The 19564-nt window shown below is 30.8% G+C and overlaps 1 protein-coding gene across 2 annotated transcripts in view; it reads right to left on the bottom strand.

Annotated features, from left to right (window-relative positions):
* LOC118197004 (uncharacterized) overlaps positions 1-19564 on the bottom strand; it is a 572804-nt gene that overhangs the window by 114061 nt on the left and 439179 nt on the right. The gene's annotated exons all lie outside the window — the stretch shown is intronic.

The following is a 19564-nucleotide window of genomic DNA, read 5'->3' as shown; positions in this document are numbered from 1 at the left end:
TCAGTCAACTGGATGGGGCTCGTGAAATCCGAAAAATGTGTTCCAAGAGAAATTGACAGCCATTCGAGCGGCACTGCAAGTAGCAGCAGAATACCACCTGGGAAAACTGCTCATTAAAACAGACAGCCAGGCTGCTCTGTTGGCAATTAATAACCCGGCGGGTACATCAAGCATTATAGATGGCATCAACACGTTCTAAAACTCATCGTAAAATATGAAAATTTAAATCTGATAGATGAAATGCCATAATGGATATCAAGGAAATGAAAAAGTAGATGAACTCGCAAAAACAACCGAAATCAATGAAGAAGGTGAATTTTTAGAAATACCATGGTCTCAGTCATAATTAAAATTCCAACTTGAACAGAAAATTTTGTTAATTTGTCAGGACTGCTGCTCCTTTTAATTGCCTTTGGAAACATAACTGGAGTCCTGAGTGGAAACAGGAAGCTTACTCAAAACTGTATTCGTGCGTGTGTAGAAGATACGACAAAAATAAGAAAGGTTAAATTTACCCTTTATTTCTCACAGCGTACAGCCGTTCCCGCACTTCGGGATACAGAGACCAGCACTTATGGTCTAAAACGTAGAAAATAAGAAATCAACTAACTTAACTAAATAAGAACTAACTTAGATACTTTACAGAGACTAGTAACGCTAAGATTGGCCTTTTTTGGACACTACGTTTGTAGTCAGCGAAATGCAAAATATTACAATACGTCTTCAAATATCAGCGAGAACTAAGTTCTGGCCTTAAAGGCAGACATGGACTGACTGAAAAGCACGCGCGTGGTAAGGCAGCAAGAAGTCTCTCTCTCCTCTTGGCTAAAAGCCACATTTTAAATAACTGTACAGTTTGCAACCTCATTAGCATAAACAGTTCTACGTGCGCTTATTCTGGCCGGAATTGGAAAATAAGAGAGGATAGCAAAGTTTTAAAATAAACATAAACGTTAGTAAATCTTAAAATCCTTAGAAGTTGACAAAAGGAATGGAACAATGTATTAGAAGGAAGTAGAGCCCACATTTTCCTTCCAAAAGTGAATGAAAAATATACCAGTAAACCAACCGTTACCTTTTTTAATATTACATCTGGTCACGGCCCTTTTCCGACATATTTCCATAACAGAACTATTTTCTATACAGAATTCTCTGAATGTGGAAAAAGGGGAGACACAGGTAGTTATATCTTTAACTGCCTTTTAACATCTGAGTTTCATTGAAAGAATTTCGCCAGCAACGAACTCGCTTTCAGAAGATTTCTGATCAAGTCTCCAAACTTGATAGCAAAAATAAACAGCCTCATAATAAACTTAGCAACACATGGGACAGAACTATGTCAAGTCTCAGACTAATAATTCTTATATATTTAGAACTATAAAATATAGATAAGTGTTCCCTTGTTTCTGATAACCTAAATTGTTTTCTTACCTTACTATTCATAAAATTGTGTGACCTACATTGACAAATTAATTACTTATAAGGGAAAAAAATAATACTTTGTGTATAATATGCATGTATATTTCAGTATATTTGCTAAAAGTAAATAATACTGGCTAATGAATCGTGATAACTGATGGAAAGTCTAAAAAGTAAATAGCACTAGTTAATGAATCTTGATAACTGATGGAAAGTCTAACAGCTCTGAACAACGGCCATCTGAACTAATGTTCAGCTTGTTACTGTTATCCTATCACAATGCATTTCTTTCTTTCAGTACACGAAATATTAAGATCTCATTGCCTCGGTCGTGCTAACCACCATTGCAGCATATGGCCAGGACCAGAGTAATAGGGCTTACATGCATTACTTGCACTGACATATGCACTCTAATGCTCTACTATCTAATCACTGACTGCATAGGGTGTAGAAGAAAATTGAACACCATTTTTAGTTTAATTTTCTTCTTTTGTTATAACCTATTAAGTGGGGTTTTTTTTTCGTGCCTGTATGTTAATTCAAATGTACTTCAAATGCCAGATGTTAAACAGTTGCCCCTGTATGGCCATGTATCCACACTTATAACTATTAAATAAACTCCAGGGGAGGACGCGGGACATATGCCTGTTAAACTCTGCTAAACTTCAGGCGTCCCCGTCTTCCGTCACCTGTCACCTGCCTCGGTTGTGCATGATGGACTGCTGAAGATGGCGGAGCTTGTTCTGTGGCATGGAACAGTACAGTTTTATATCAGAAAAGAAGACTATTAAGTGAGAGCAAAACCTGATGATTTATTATCACGGTCTGGTGTTCCCCTTACTTTTACCTCTACCTCTGCCTCCAGGGAAAACTCAAAGATTTTCCCCCTTTCTATTGTTTAAGGAAAACGAAAAGAAAAATAAAACGATTACATTTTAATATTACAATACTTCGGCTACATCTCCCCTGAATTATTTTGTGTACCTGAAGGTTACACCAAATCATCAACAATTAAATAAATATTAAAAAAAATAGGTAAAATTCAAGTTCAGAGTGATAGTTTTATACAAATACTCTACACAATTCAAAATAATTTTCAGAAGTGCGTTTTCTCAACCAACAGAAACATTCTGTTTCTTTTTTCCAGACTTTCACTACCTTATAAACGAAATGAAAACAAATTAATTACATCAAAAAGAGAGCAACAACTATAACGCCATGTATTGAAGGAAAAGCTTGAAACATTTATGAGAAAAGTATTTAAGCCATTTTTGGGAAAATAAAACTTTCATTAAGTTGATTAACCAAAACCAATAAGGTTCGATAAATGTGAAAGGGTTCGAGGAATGTAATTTACCAATTTTTAAGCTTAAAATGTTTCTATATGACTTGTGAATTATTGTATCATTCTTACCTTAAGAAACATTCTAGAAGTATTTCCTTATATAAAATAATTTAGTTCAAAATATGTGGTATCAATGGAAGAGAGATACTTTTGAAAAACGTCATATGCTTATTATTGGATATGAAGAAATATCCATAAATTTTTCTTTAATTCTGTGATGTTATTACAAAATTAAAAAGTTTAGCAATCGATTACATTTCAGAAATAATTGATGCTAATGTATTAATTTTCATACATGTTGCATTTCTTTTACGAAAGGAAAGTGTATCAATAACAGCATGTAACTTTAAAAAAATGTTAATTCTTTTATTTCAGCTTTATAATTAAATAAAACATATAGAGTATTTTCAGTTTACGTATTTTGAGCCCTATTACTGAAACGTATTAGGCAAAGGTAATTCAAATTTTAAGCAAGCTACTAACTAAAGCAAAGGCTATTTATAGATAAGGAACGAAAATAAGAAAATTCATCACTAGATATCGCATGGCACATTAATCTTCGTAAACGACAAGTACAAAAATGAGCTTTACTTAAAGTAAATTTGAAGCATCTAAGAAGAATATATTCAATGAATAGCCAGTATTTTCCCACAAGTTGTTGAAACATTAAATTCCGTTCTTCTTGACTGCAGCTAATCATTTGTGGTATTGCTAATTTGTACTGGAGTGAGGTCTAGTCTTCTGCCCACTAAAGTGACTATGTTATCTCGATAAATGTTGATGTTGAGAATGTCTCAGTGTTCCAAACCTCACATTTTTAAATTAATGTAGCAGCAATGCGGAAGAAATGTGACTCTCATTACATCGCTAGACGTGAAATTCTGTTGAAGCAGTTGTAAAATAGGTTTTGTAGTATGTGCAACAACATCACTTTGGACGAATAGTGTCACATTCGTACAGTAACATTGCTTAAGAGTTAAAAAGCCTGAAGGTGGTTAAAAGAGATGCAGGCAAACCTTGCTAAATGTAATTTTGACCCACCTAGTAATCAATTAGCAAAACTCAAGCCAAATCATATTATTTCCCGTTTTAAACGAGTGGTGAATTAATTTTGGAAGATCCTAGCTAAATTGAGTTTACTTTGATGGTTAGATCTTTACTTGAATAGTGAAGCGTCTATTTGCTAAGTTTAAACTGAATCAATGACAAGATGTCAGATGGATGAAAAGACCTTTTCATTCAACTCAAAAAATAATTTACAGACGGTACTCTTGGTGCTTACAGACTTATCCAATACTTTTGGTTGCAATTAAAAATAGAAATATAAAATTAAAATTAAGATAAATAATCAGCCGAAGCTGCACAGAGATAATTAACTCGAGTTAGCTCTTAGCGTACCACAGACATAAACAAACCGGCAATTACTATACACGGTCATAAAATATCAAGCTTAAATCAGAGAAACAACTTGGCTGAACGCCAAAACACATTCTATGTGAAATAACTCAGACTCTAGCTTAAACAGTATCTTTCTACCCTACTTTGGACAACACGCGAAATTGAAATATCATTCTGGCAAGAAAGTGAAGGAAGATAGAAAGGATAAGTAACTGAACAAAAATGTTTAATTTAAGACTAAATGATTCCTTACTAGCTAATGCAAAAACATTCTTGTCTGCAGAAGTGGAGGTACTTGTCAATGCGGCACTTCAGTTGAACAATAGCACAACTGAAAAAGAACTTGAACTTAATGACCTGTGTAATGAAGAAATGAAAAACTTGCTGCATTCACATTTTGAACAGTTCATGGCAGAATAATCTGTTCTTTAACTACAAGAACAACGTGCATATGAAGAAAAAGGGAAGTTTAGGCCTAAGAACGAGAAGGTAATGCTACAACTCAGAAGATAGCTGTGAGAGAATTCAAGCCAGTTTTCGATCATATTGAGCATGCTAAGGGAATTTCGATGGATGATAACCTTGATGTGTAACTACACTTTGATACTCGTCGAAATAATTGATACATATTTATAACGATCTTAATAAATCCCTATAAGAGATTAAAAAGATATTAATAAGGTCATCAAGATGGTTATAATCTTTGTAAGGTATTCAACCAAGTATTACAAACTGTACAAGAAGATGAAAACGCCGAGTAATCTCTGACCAAAAGCTCAATTAAGCGTTCAGATATTAAATAAATGTACGTTAAAGTTTCATACGGTTACTTTTGAAATTCTGAAGTTATTACTGAGCATAAATAATTTTCTTCTATATCTGAAATAACTTCAATAAATTCCATTTAGAATTAGTTGAAATATTTTAGAACTTTCGATAAGAATAGAAGAAAAATATTTTAAAACTATTACTGCATATTTGTCTGAATAATAATAGGAAGAAGACCTAAATATTTATTTGTAATATTAATTTGTCAAGGTAAGTTCATTAAGCTTAGGTTGGGTTATTATTTTCTTTACATTACTTAAAGAAATTCGGAAAACATAAACAACAAATTTTTAATGCTGTTGATGGAAAGTAACGAGGGGCTTCATTTACTGTCTAGTGGAACAGTTATTGAGATAAACTATGTCTAAACTTTATTCCTTTAAAAATAAATGATAGACTAAAAATAAAACCATAATCTCTTCAGGGAAGCATTTGGTATCATTTCTTGTTTGGAAAGAAAACTATTTTATGTCCTTTTTTTCGATTGACGGAAAACTTTGATTAAAAATGAAAGCAATGTAATATGCAAATAATGGGTAAATTGTGAGTGTGGCTTATTAAGTAGTAAACGTAAGTTATTTGAGTTCAGTTTGATTATAAAATCAATATTAGTTAAGTCCTTATAAACATTCAAAACAAAAGCAAAACATTCAAGGTCTCAGTAACAAGTTCTTGTTAAATTAATTCAGTACATTGTCTAATCATTACAATACTTGCTTTAACTATTGTAACGATTGTATCATTATTACAAGTACCTTTCCCCTAGTTAGATATTGTCTAAGTAGGAAATGGGAATGAAATGCAATGTAAACCCATGCTCTTGAGACATACAAATGTTTTTTTTTTCTATCGAAATATTTAAAGAACGCGTTATACATTTTCTACAAAAGTTAAATAACGCAACACGCATTATAGTGCAATAAATATGTGAAAGAACTTTAATATGATAACATGTTTACCTTTCAACACTCAAAATGTGACTAAGTAAACAGAAAGTGCGGGATACGCTTAAAATGTGTGACTTTTTAATTATGGGCGCAGATGATAGAAATGGGACTATAAAAAAACCTATGGGTCAATTGTAGTATATAAAAGTAAATTTTCGGGCAAAAGAATGCCAGTGTGTCTTGACTGAGCCCCATACGATTAGTCGACTGTAAAGGTGTTTAAGGAATCATATGACTTAAAAAATACAGCTAATATGATTCTAAGTCTAAAAAAATGTCTAATAATACATTAAATGCACTCTGCTAAAATTTCAAACTTTATGGGATTGCATTTAAAAAATTTTAAATCAATATATGTTGAAATATTTTATTTAAGGCAAAAGAAGCAGAAGAATTGTGTGATTAAAAAATAAAAAAGGAATGTTTAAGGAGGAAGAATTAGTTATTTAATTAAAGGTTAGAATCTTTGAAGCTTAATCAGTTGAAAAGTAATGAATAGAAATAATTTCTTTGAAAGATATAAAGCAGATTTAGCTATGTTACCACTCAGCTATTGTTACCATGCTTTTGTGTTTAAGAATGATGTCAGCATAAATCACAGCAAACTAGTCGCTTGAGAGATATTAAGCCACCATCCTTCAAATCTAGAAATAATTCATTAAAAATGGGTTCCAGGTTGAAGTAGTTAAAATTAATAGTAAAATAGTTTATTTTTAAGTTTAGTAAGTATTGGATGGTGTTATCTTTTAAGATAACGATTAGCGTTAAATCGGCTTTTCTTAAACGTTTTATATTAAGGACATGAGTAAATTTGAGTAAAGTGGATTTACAATAAATTACAAATGTAGTGATAGTAAATCTGCTTAGCTAATGTAGTATTGGTAATGATTTATCAATTAGAAGATATACACTTCAATTGTAAAAGCTGTTAATGCATTTCTCACTCTTAATATTAGTAGAATATAGATTCAAGCATATAAATTTTAAATATACATTTTTCGATAAATGACGAAATATGTATTTTTCATTTGAAGAAAAGCCTTACAGACCACCGATTATAACAGTGTTGAAGAAGTTATCTACTACTCTCTGAGAAATGAAATTCAAAGATGTTTTCTTTAAATCTTACTCAGTCCCAAAGCTAAAGTCATGACAAGGTAAAACACATTACAATGTGACGATTAGCGAGGAAGAAGAGATCTGGAAACAAAACAATAACATCTTGAATATTATTATACCCCACTGAACTAGTTTTTAAAAGGATTCATTCCATCCATTTTTATCGTTTAATTCAAAACTTGTTTCAGCAGTTACTTGAGCATAAAACCACGATAATTACAATCACTAGGAAGTTCGAAATGTGCTTTGGATAGGTTTTTAAAGCAAACGCATTTCTGCTTAATTACTCCAAACCTCTTAATTGCCTTAAAAACCTTTTAGCGCTCTTTGTCATTTTCTTTTTAGTTAAGGAAGGTTATTATCTTCTCGTTTTTCAATAACGTTACGAAATGTCTAGTTGCGGTAAGATAGTTTCCCCGCAAGGCGGGTTTAGCGTTGCCAGAAAAAGCCAAGAAAAGGCAGTCATCTTTGCCGGTAAATCGCTTTTGGCAATATATCCATAAAATTGGCGATATATCCATAGACGGATGGAGAACATTCTGGAAGGAAGTCTTACCGGTTTGGCTCAGAATGCTCTCAAAGGAGAGCCAAAAAGCTATATAAACCCTGCTGTACTCTGGTGCATTGCCGTGAAGCTGTCTTCACCGTTATAGCCTGATTGCCTGAAGGCTGTGTTGCTGATTGTTTCAGCGTGTTTGTCGTAGTGTTTTGACGACTGTAAACTTGTTTTTGGAGCTGTCCTGAGTAATGCTGGCTAATAAATTGTGTTTTCATTCTTCATCAAGTGTTGCCGTTAATCATTTCTAATCCATGAACCCGTAAGAAACGCAACAATAATAACCTGATCATTCTTGTTTCATTACTTGACACATTTACTAGTAATAAATATCGCACCAAGTGTTTCAAAATTAAAAGAAAATTTCTAAATGATATATAACGAATCTAACAATTTAAAATGAATATGCTCATTACTAGCACGGAGAACTCAACCAAATACTTGTTCTAACAGACCAGTTATAATATTTTTCAGTTTTTTTTTAAACTTAAAACTTTAAAACTTGCGTTAAATTGTACGATGAGGGGGTGAAAAACCTGTAAATTATGCCAAAAGCTAATACTCTCTTAGCATAGTCCTTATTATTAACCATCCCAGATGTTTCACAGTATCCAAGAAGTTATTCATACAGAAGATGCGGTATTTGCATTCGTGATTTATATTCGCTTTTTTCAACAAGTTACTAGAGAAAATCATGAAATACATTTCAGGTTTCAGAGATCCTCTACAATAAATCTTTTTATGTCTGCAGGACTTTGGCATGATCAGACAGCTGTAGGCATAATATTCGATAAAAATTATTCATTACTTTTGTACCGAATGACACTTTATAAGTGGATCTTTTTATTTCCACGTGTTTTTCCAATCATTTTGAGGAGTTGACTAGATCTTTTTATTTTTATAGTTTCTAAATAAATATGTTCTGAAATACAAATCAGTAACATTAAGTAGAAGACTGTATTAGACCTTCCTAAAATTTTTTGACTATTAATTTAATTTCATCAAAGTAGATCTAAAACCTTTATCATAAATTTGTACCGTACAAGATGCTAATGAAACGGAATCTAAGCATAATGTTTATTTAAAATTAACATTACGCAATAAAATGGTTATAGAACAATTTGCTTTCGAAAAATGTGTTTAAATACGATTAGTTCATATTTATTTAAAATAATTCTCTTCTTTTTCCTCTTCTTTTTTTACATAATTCTGGAAAATTCCTTAGAAAACCTGATAAAAATTTATTAAGCGGCTGTCTTACGTAAAAGTAAAATTTAATTTTTTATAATTGATAAAAGCAAATAAGTTGCAGCTTGATTTGTTTTCATCTGCATTTTCCCTCAGATAACTGTATAAATTATTGCAGTGCAGACACGTTACCAAAGCAATAAACAGGACTCAAAAGAAGAATATTATGCTGTTAAGTGAATTTCATAAGAAAACCAGGAAACTTCGACAAAGGTTTAGATTAATAAGCGCATTGTATATTTTAGAATTTCTTTGGCTATTGCATTATGAATAAAACATTAATTAAATGTTAAAGGAAAGAAAATTATACTACAATGCGCAACAAACTTTGGAGCGTTGTACTACAATGCGCTTTCCTAAGCTGACATTATTGTGTCCTATCATAAATCCTATCCTATCTTCATAAATTTATATGTACTGTAAATTTTTTATCATTTTTCCTAAACAATGCATTATAACTATTGCGTATTTCTATATAGCAGTTAAAGTACATTCAGTATGTAGCAAATTGTTTGGTATATATAAGTTTAATAATATAGACGTGCTTTAATTGTATACCAAAGAACAGAAAAGCATCGTTATAGAAAGGATGAAGTTTCCTATTTGTTTCGTGAGAAAATAGTGCTTTTACTTCGAATAAATTCAATTCATAAGAAATGTGCTGTGGAAAAAGTTTTTGTAAAATGACTTTTATAATAACATACATATATATATTAATATAATTAAATGGATGCTTTGTATTTACTTACGAAAAGAGAAGCACTAGATAAAATTTAATAGCTAATTCTGGCATCTCATTACAGCGAAGTATCAGAAGACAGAAATGTTAGTAGTTTTAGATACTGAATTATTTTAACAAGCTTATTACATTGTACAGCAAAATAAGTAAATTTATGAAGACATTATATTCAGCTAGCGTCATACTTAATACAGCATTTTTGATGTCTCGTATCTAAACAAATGTTCGTATATAATATAAGTTTTATTTTTTAAAAATCTCGTTATAAAACTGCTAAATTGTTTTTATACGAGAAAATGTCAAATATAAGTTTTAAAACTTGCAATGAAAAATCTTGCTATTTCCAAAATAATGTTAGAAACGTTATGCAAAATATGCATGAAGCAACATGCTTAACACTTCGCTTACAGGTAACAAGCTTTTAATTTATAATTTAATTATTATTTTTTAATCGAATCTTAATGAATTAATTCAAGACAAGTGGAAAATTTTAGTCCTTCATTTCAAAAGATTATACCAAATTTTTTAATTTATTTTACTTTTTTAAAAGCAAGAAAACGAGAAGAAATAGTCATTAATATAAAAAAAGTAATTTTTTCTCCTTAAAAATATTTTAAAAGTGTACTTCTTTTGCATTTAAAAATTTACGCCTATAAGCTTACGAGAACTTAAGATGCGTGATTGTGTAGAAATAATTACCTCAATGGTTACATACAAGTCATAAATTCAATAATGAAATCATTATAAATGAGTGATGTCTGATTAAAAAGCAGATCATAATATTTTGATTTTTTAATCTTATTTTATAAAACATTGTGCACAAAATTTGGTTGTTTTTAAGTATTAGATGAAAGTGGATTTACAGTGATCGGCCGAAAAGCAAAATTTATTCGAAGTAACTTTATCTTTGCCAGTCTGAAACAAAACTTTTTAACAGTTGTCTTCATTCAAGTTAATTCTAATCTCTAATTAGTTTGCGAATGATACTTAATACAGCACAGAGCATTTGCCGAAAAATACAACTCTCTTTAAAAGCAAAGCGTAATATTTTGATCTTGTATTGCAACAAGAAACGAATCTTCTATTTTTAGAAAAAACAATTTATTTTGCGTTTCATATGGTAATTGCTGAAATTTATTAAAGATGCAAAGAGTTTTGCCAAAATCTCATTATGAGTTCCAACAAATTGCCCTTCGCTAAGTTAGCATACCAGATTTTCTCAACTTAAAGGCATAAAATCAAAGAAGCTTAAATTTAGCATTAAATTCAGTTATACCACACATTTCCATTCTGAAGAGGATGTTTCAAAAGATGCATTTCTAAGAATGTGGATTCCTTGATATTTTTAGGTAAACTTTCATTTTTAAGCAAATAAATTTGCTTCCTCAATTGAATAACATATTTACATATTTGCATTAAACGTCTTCTAAATTTAAATTTTTAGCAGAAGTAACACTATATATGAATCAAAATAAGTAACACTACAGACATGAATTGACATTACAGCTAATCATAATCTTCGTTGAGCCATACTTTTAGCTTCATATATATATATCCCATGCTGTTAGCAAAAGAGAATGTAAGGATGAATAAAACGGTTTTAAGAATTTTAACTGTTAACAAAATAAAAACAAATTTATAAAACTAATCAAAGAGCTTTGAATAAGTGACTAAAATAATCACATGATAGGAAGCAAAGTGTTTCAGCATTTAAAATGTTATGTTGTTGTGTGGTGTTGTTGTCGTGTCCATATTACACGGAAGAATAATTGCCAGAACCTACTACAAAGAGAAGATGGACTTACATTTTCCACTCCAATTTTGAGGGAGAGCATTCCGATGAATGGTCCGGAGGTCTTCCACCTCTATCCCCTGCCACCAAACCATACGAGAAGAATTTCGGCTCGCCGCATATTGAGAATGTCACACTGTACATTTACAGATATCCATGTCTTCTCCGCGATTCGAACCAGGGGCCTTCGGTAACGCACTAGGCTCTCCTATCCACTACAACGTCTGGAAGACTAAAATTTTATGTTAAGCATTGTAACAGAGGAGAACTATAGTTAATTAACTAAAGATGTAGTTTTCGTATTCAGAGTTTTGTTTAGTCCTTACTTAATCGATGAAGGAAGTTTTGTAGTTCAGTTTTAAATTATTAAAAGTAAAAGCTTTTGACATCAGATTTTATGTTATGTCATTAATTAAAAATATTTTGGACGGAATCATATCTAGAAAGTACTATAACGTGCTAAACACAAAGAAAGTCTGTTTATTACTACTGTTTGTTTAACTGATAACAAAGCAGAAGCTTTGCTGTGTCTGGAAAAGGAGTTTTACATTCAAGAACAATTTTGGGTATAAAATATACTACCAATATGTATTAGCGGGTTTTTGGCTACAACTTAATATAAATAGTTGCCACATAATGAAAGAGATTTTACAGTCCTTAAATAAAATATTAACAGTGGAATAATCAACTTGATATTTTGCAACCTAGAGTACAGAATATAACGGTAGTTCGAACAGCAACTAAATCCTTGGTTCAGAAACGGAATTGAATGCTCGCCAGAAACAGTACTGCCATAATGAAACGTGAATTAAACGTTACCGCAGGAAGTTAGATCTTAGGTAGTTTTGAGGTAGTGCACTATAGTTTATGTCACGAATTTCTCACTGACGTTTTAATTTACCTAGCAACCATATTTTATGTCGATTCCCCGGCTAAATTTTCCTTCTCATTTACATATTTGCATTAAAAGACTTTGCTGATGGAAACGAATATGCGGAGTGAGAAATGAAAGAATAGATTCAGCTTATGTCAAATGGTTAGTATAAGATAAACTAAATTTCACAGAAGTTTCAAATATCTAAAATATACTCAGTTTTACTACTCAGTTACTGTTTCGATCACTAGTAAATGAGCATGTTAAGTAGCAAGTATATTCCAGCTAAAATTCTGAATTAAGCTGAAAATTCGGAAGTTAAACCTAGAAGACTAAAGTTTTGATGTTCTTGATTAACATGAGCGAGGGAATCCTTCAACAATATTTGCAGAAACATCAATTCCAGTGCACTGCAGGTAAATTATCGACTTTCGTGTAAAATTTAATATCACATTTGCGAATAGCGCAACCAGTCAAATCAGCATAAAACCTGAGGTTCAAGGAATCTCATCATAAAGTGAAGTAGATTGAAGTCTCATCGTGAAGTAGAAATTATGTGAAGCTTTACATTAAAACGAACGCTTTTACTTTATGATAAAAGCGTCTGCTTAGCGAGCAGTAAGCGGATGGTAAGGAACAGACTTAATAAATCTGCTCCAGGAGGACAAGCTTGGAGCTGTTATGGCTAATTTATATTTAATTAGTACAGTGGAGAGAAGCTGTACTTAACATTGCGAAAGAATTTCCCGAACCTGGAAAAAGTATGTTAATTACTACTATTTGTTTAACTTTTGAAATCTCTGCTAGTTTTTTCTCAACTGTTATTCAAATTTACGCATCAGTCTCTAAGAAAAGAATGATAAAAATTATGTTTTTTCATAAATATATCAAGTATATTTTTGCGAAAAATTCCATCATATCACCCAGCCCACGAGCGGCTGAGAGGTAAACTCAGTTCGGTTTCGGGCTCGAATCCTGATGAATGGGCTGGCTGCATGACCGTTTAGGTGGTTTTACCCATGTGTAATGTGTATACGATCCAGTTTTCCTTAGGAGAGGGGATCTTAAACTTTTCAAATTTTGTACGACATAAACAAGAAACAAAAATATATGTACCACCATAAAAGCATTTGGCCATTAAAGAATCAGTGCATCTCAAATGGAGTGTATATAATCAAAGCATAAAACGTTTTAAATTTATGTTAATTAATTATATTCGTAAATGCAACTTTTACATTACAATAAAATATAAATAAGTATACTACGAGTATATATATATAATATATAATTGTAGTAAATAGAGAGTAATAAAACATATATTAAGCAAATAATAATAGCTGTACAAAATAAAGAAGGCACCTGAGTCACAGGGCCAGCATTGACGAGATACGCTTAAAAATATATACATTCTGTCTTTTTGATATTTTAGATATTAAAAGATTTAAAAAATTGGTGAATGTTGTGAAATTTCGTCAGTTTTCTCGGAAAAGTCATCATTTTAACATTAAAACTAGAGCAATAAAAGTCAAAAACTTGAAAAATATATGTGTTCTTGCATAATACAGATTAAAACAAAATGTTAAAAGGGGAGCAATTTGACATTAATTTTGAACATTCATTTAATATTACTCCGTAAAAATTGTACCACTAAAAATATTGTAATGTACCACCAGTAGTACAGGTACCACAGTTTGAGAACCTGTGCCTTAGAAAGTTCTCCACGAAGTCATCCCTCCCTTAGGCAGATATCCCTCGAGTGTTTTGCCATAATCAAATAAATGAAACGAAACCACCGTATTATCCCAGTTAAGCATTGTGAAGGAAACATTCGTGTCTTCATGATGATAAAGGTTGGAGGGAAACAGGAAGATTACCAAGAAAACTGAGAGATTTTTCAATGTAAGATTATGAAATTAATAAGATAAACTTAAGAAAATGCATGACCGATAACCTTAAAAAATCAGAATTGTTAACGAGAGAAACGACAATAAATTTGACTTTTTATCCATTGTAATCATCCACAAGGCTACAAAAAGAATAAAAGACGGGCATTCGCAAAATAGCGATAGAACCATCCACATGTATCATAAATATAAATTCCCTCATTCTGTATCATATATCAGACTTTAATGCTTTGCAACTTGCATGAATTTTTAATAAAACTGCTCCCCCGTACATGCGTCAGAAGAAAGAAACACCGTTACTTTTTACATCCCTATTGGAAAAAATATTTCGGTGAAACTTTCTACATCGTTGACCCACAACCATGTTTTGTAAAAAGGGGATTTATTTTCCTATCTTTCAATTTTTGTTTTATGTGTGAAGATAATAATTGTACACTTGGTAAGTAAATTAATGAGTATATTAGTAGAGTCATGAAACTATCGATATTTACAAAGCATAAATAACTCCTGCTACAATTTATCAAGCTGGTTATTAGTCTCGCTTATTGAAGGAAGGCAGCGTTTACAGAAAGCACTCTTCTATTAAAAATCCTTCTCGCATCAGACAACAAAGAGAAGAGGAAATAAAAAGGAGATTAGGGGGAAACTTGCAATCGAAGCATAAATGGATGTTGCATGTGGGTACAATGTAGAAGCAAACTCCGAGGAGCTATTTGCATTTCACAGCGCTCGTTCAATGCCTTGGCAGCTGTTGTTAACCTCCACATATGTTGGTGGATTGCGTAAACCTTTCTCACGCAATGCATTCCCACTCATTCTTAAACCTTTCGCAAGAGTTTTACCTCTAGAATGGTATAATTATGCAGAAAGGATATGCTAGTATAAATGCGTCATATATGTTCAAATGAAATTTTGTTTTTGCGCATTTCCAAATTTCAGAAAAAATAATTAAATCTAACTAAATCATGTATATTCAAATTCCAGTAAAAATAACATTTAAGAAAACAAAACTCTTGTTATGGAAGTATTTATATGATCAATGATCTTTCAGGTTCCAATAATTCAAAGAAGAAAAATGGATGGAGTATAGACTCTGTGCAAGTTTGTGGAAGCAATGTGTTAATTTATAAAATCCAAAACGATATGTATGGTAGGCATCTAAATTAACAATCTAAAAAATACTACTTGCCGTTATCTTACAACTTGAAAGATACTGAATATAGAAAGACATTGCATGTATTTATTCTAAATTAATAGGATTTGTGTAAACATTTTCAGGTATCTGATATTTCAAAATAAAACACGTTAGTAGTGTTAGATCAGTAAATTTCCGAACATTTGTGGAAAACTCGTTTTCGATTTTGATTTTATTTGTCGTGATTTATCTCACTTTTTTAGAATAGTATAAAAGTACACTACTTTTGTTTTTGGCTAGGAGTGCAGGATTGTGTCTGTCTTTGACAGAAGCCTTGGGCACCTTACAGGAAACACTACAACTTTTCCCATCTCAGACCCCGTATTTTATTTTAGTTAAAATATGAAAAGTTCTGTATCTTTAGGAGCAGAATTCGCACACCAGTTCGAAATTTAATAATGAATGTGGTTTTATCCATGATGAAATCCTTCGTAGCCAAAGCGAGCAACTTTTATTTTGTATATGCTCCCTATAGATAAAAATTTACATCAAAATTATGGCAGAATAAAAGCGTACAGCAGTAAAACGTTCATAAATGACTCCGAGAATTTAAACACAAAATATGAAATATGATGACTATTTTATTACCTGAAATTTTGTTCAATGTGAACCATAATAAAATTTAGCTTTTATTTTTAGAGAACCCTTCAACCTCAGTGTAAAAAAATGTTTAAAAAAAATTCTCTATTTTATTTTAAGGAAATTTCTAGTTGTAAATACAGATTTAGGAGCAATATATAAAAAATCAGAGCCAGTTGACATATTTTGTCGAAAATTTTGTATATTGCAATAGAAAGTTAATTGAGTTAAACAAGGCAAAATACGCAGAGTAGTCTTTTTTTAATTACTTCGACTTCCTTTTCTAAGAAGTAACATTTAGAAGAACTTGTAGAAGAAAATGACTGGTATTTATGTTATCCAACAGGAAATTCATAAAATTAACTTATTTTTCTGGGAAATAAGACCAGTGAAATGAGTTAACTAAGTTAAGGATACAATGTCTTTTCCCAGGAAAAGTAATCTTTTGTTCCTTAGAAATAATCCCAGTAAAATGGATAGTATTGCAATTATTATCGTAAAGTCGTAAAGCCTAACCGAATTTTAGAGATAATTACGAATGGGCTAAAAGTAACTTTTATTAACATTAAACTTATAATATGACTAAATTTTCCTTTCGAAAATTCTCTTATGTGTGAATGAAGTTCTTACTCAAAAGTCTGAGAAACTTAAACTATAAAACTAAAACAACTGTAGATTTTTGTTGTATGTATTTATACTTTCAAACATATTTTTGCATAAATTCACATTTGAGGTCCGAAAAGTTTCCAAATTGAGAAAAAGATAGAAATGTAATCTTGTAAATCTGTGGTACTGTTTACTTAGATTACATGATATAAACATTTTGCAGGCATAACGAATTCAGCCTTTGAATCTTTTATGGGATATAATACATCTCTCATTTTAATTAATTACAATTGTTTATTACCTTAAAGCAATGATCACAGAAAATGTTCCATGGAACCATGGGGTTTCACGAGTTAAATTCAACGTATTTTGGATGTCACGTGAACTTGAAAACTACATATCTGAAATGATAAGTTAAGCAATATTTTTGTTATTGTTGTCGTTGTTACCTAAAATAATATAAAGTAGATAAATTTTCACGAGTAAATTATAATGAAATAACGATTTTCCTTTGATTTTCAATAGCAAGTGTAAACAAAATTAATATATTTTCAGTTCTTTAAAAAACTTTAAAAACATTTCTGAAGATTATAGGTGTCTCTCCCCTATTCTAAAAAACAATTTTGGGAGTTTCTTGAATCGACAAAATATTTTTATAGATTTCTTTGAGTCATCTAAGTTTGAATTCTCTATCTTAGGATTATCAGTTGTAGCATTACTAACCCACAAGTGTTATTAGTCTAGAAACATGATTTTGCACTGTTTCACTTTTCTTTCGAGTCGCAAAGACGCCGTCCACAAAAACGCAAGATTTTATTCTTTCACATTTAATCAGACTGCTACTAATTAAAAAAACTGTTTAAAAGCAGTAGATGCAGTTCTTAAGAATATTATTTTCTATACTTTTTAAACTTATTGACTTAGAAAAAATTTAAGTCATGATATATCTAATTAAAACTTAATATTTTTATCGAATTGCATTACATATTTTTCACTTTTAAATATACAGACGGTATATGACGTTCTCATGTTAGTCTAAGTGCATATTCGTCTAATATTCTATAAACTGTTTCGCTGTTCCACCTGAGCCATCTCTGTCCAAAATCTCTACTGTTAAACCATGTTAAACTTTAAAACAGCCATTCTGAGCGATTTTTCAAATTCTAAACTTTTTCAGAATTTTTACGGCGAGACACTTTTTTTTTTTTCAAAATAAAAAAAAAAAAAAAATTAAAAAATTAAAAATTGATAGACGCGTCATGGAATTTTGTGAAAAATATCAACTGCAAGAATTATATCTCATTAATAAACGATTTAATAGAAAACTTTTAGAAACAGAAAGTTAAGAGGAAAAAAATTATCTTCTAAACTTTTGAAACTCAAGCCATATTTATAGCATTATTGAACTGGCTGAAAATCAATAATTTACTCCAAGAGTTTCATTTATTTAGAATAACTCAAAAAAGAAAAGCTTCAACTGTCAAGATGAAATGAAATCTCTTGTGGACTGAGGTTGTTCTGTGGTCAACTAATCTTTAACAGCCTTCGACGTTAGTAGTATTTGAGTTTCGTTTAACTCGATTTTGTTTTAAAAGCTATTTTATCTCCCATCAACCTACTTAGGACAAGAAAGTAAGCTAGCAGTATTAAAGAAATTGAACAGGAAGTGGATCGAGCCTAAATATTGACTTAAGAAAGAGAAATAAAGTTTATCTAAGTTAGTAGAAGTGAATTGAATACTTATGATTTGAGTATTTTATATTAACTACCAAACTGCTGAAAAAAGAAATGTAGAAATGTTTTACAGAAAAACATGTTGGACGCTAGACAATGAGGGGTAGCCCTGAAAGGCAACAGTTCGTAAAGAACTAAATTTTAAAATTTAGGAGGATACCCAGAACCTAGAATACTTACGTTCTGAATATTTCTTTCATTTAGTACTGCATATTTCCCAACATTTCAAGAAGTGTTGGAATTAATATTATTAAAAATATCAAATGAACCATAATATTTAAGAATCTAGATGCGAATAGATAGTTAAGAATCAATGAGCAATGCAGCTTCATTTAGCAATTAGCTAATAATTTTCTTACACATAAGTAAAACGTGTGTTCAGAAAGCTTAAGATCCTTTTTGAAATGATATGAAAACTTACCCGATTTCAAAATTTTATTTCAGACGGTATACAGTTGCATAATTTTAAAATGCATTCTTTAGGTAAATTTTTGTTAGTCCATTTTAAGATCAATCTCAATCATGAATCAATTACTTCATCTGAAGTTACTTATATATTATCAATCTGTCAACAATCCTAAAGTAACACGCCAAACAGATGATGAAGATACTAAAGCAATAGATTCTAACATATTAAAAAATTTCGTAGATTTTTTACTGTTTCAAATATTTAAAATGTATCTAAGATATTCTAAACTCCTTTGGCTTAAAATTCATTCAATTAAATGAAAAACCACCAAAAAGTACTAAAAAACTTTTTTCAAGCATATTCGTAAATTTGATCATCCTATTAAAATGTTTCTGTTTTAGATGCCTATAAGGACGGTTTAAATATTTTACTAAACAAATTGATAGCTTTTAGCAAAGATTTCTTTCCATTTAAATATTTTGGGACCTAGATATACAGTTCTCAGATACAAATACATTTTAAATAATTACCAAATATTATATCAGTTATTTTAAAAACAGAAAGCGTGTAAAACCCTAACAGAGGATGAGGTACTTTTATTTTATTTAGGCTATACACAGTTAACAATGCATTAAATTTCAGGCCGAGGTTTTACGTCATATTACAATTTAAGTAGAACAAGAATTCTAGTTTAATTTTTTTTAATTTTAGAGATGTTCTAAGCAGTATAAAAACCAGCAGCTAAGCCATCTGTGAAACGTATATTGTTTCGGTATTTTAAAATCAATAATTTAGCTGTTTTACGTAGTTTAGGAATTTTGATTTTGTTGAAAAAGAGAAGTAAAAGGGATCCTACTTGTTAACTCTAAATG

The sequence above is a fragment of the Stegodyphus dumicola genome, chromosome X1, assembly GCF_044657685.1.
Source record: "Stegodyphus dumicola isolate Sdum_Otavi_A_Nest chromosome X1, ASM4465768v1".
Taxonomy (NCBI): domain Eukaryota; kingdom Metazoa; phylum Arthropoda; class Arachnida; order Araneae; family Eresidae; genus Stegodyphus; species Stegodyphus dumicola.
Note: the sequence above shows the minus strand (reverse complement) of the source record. Positions and strands in the feature narration are given on the sequence as shown.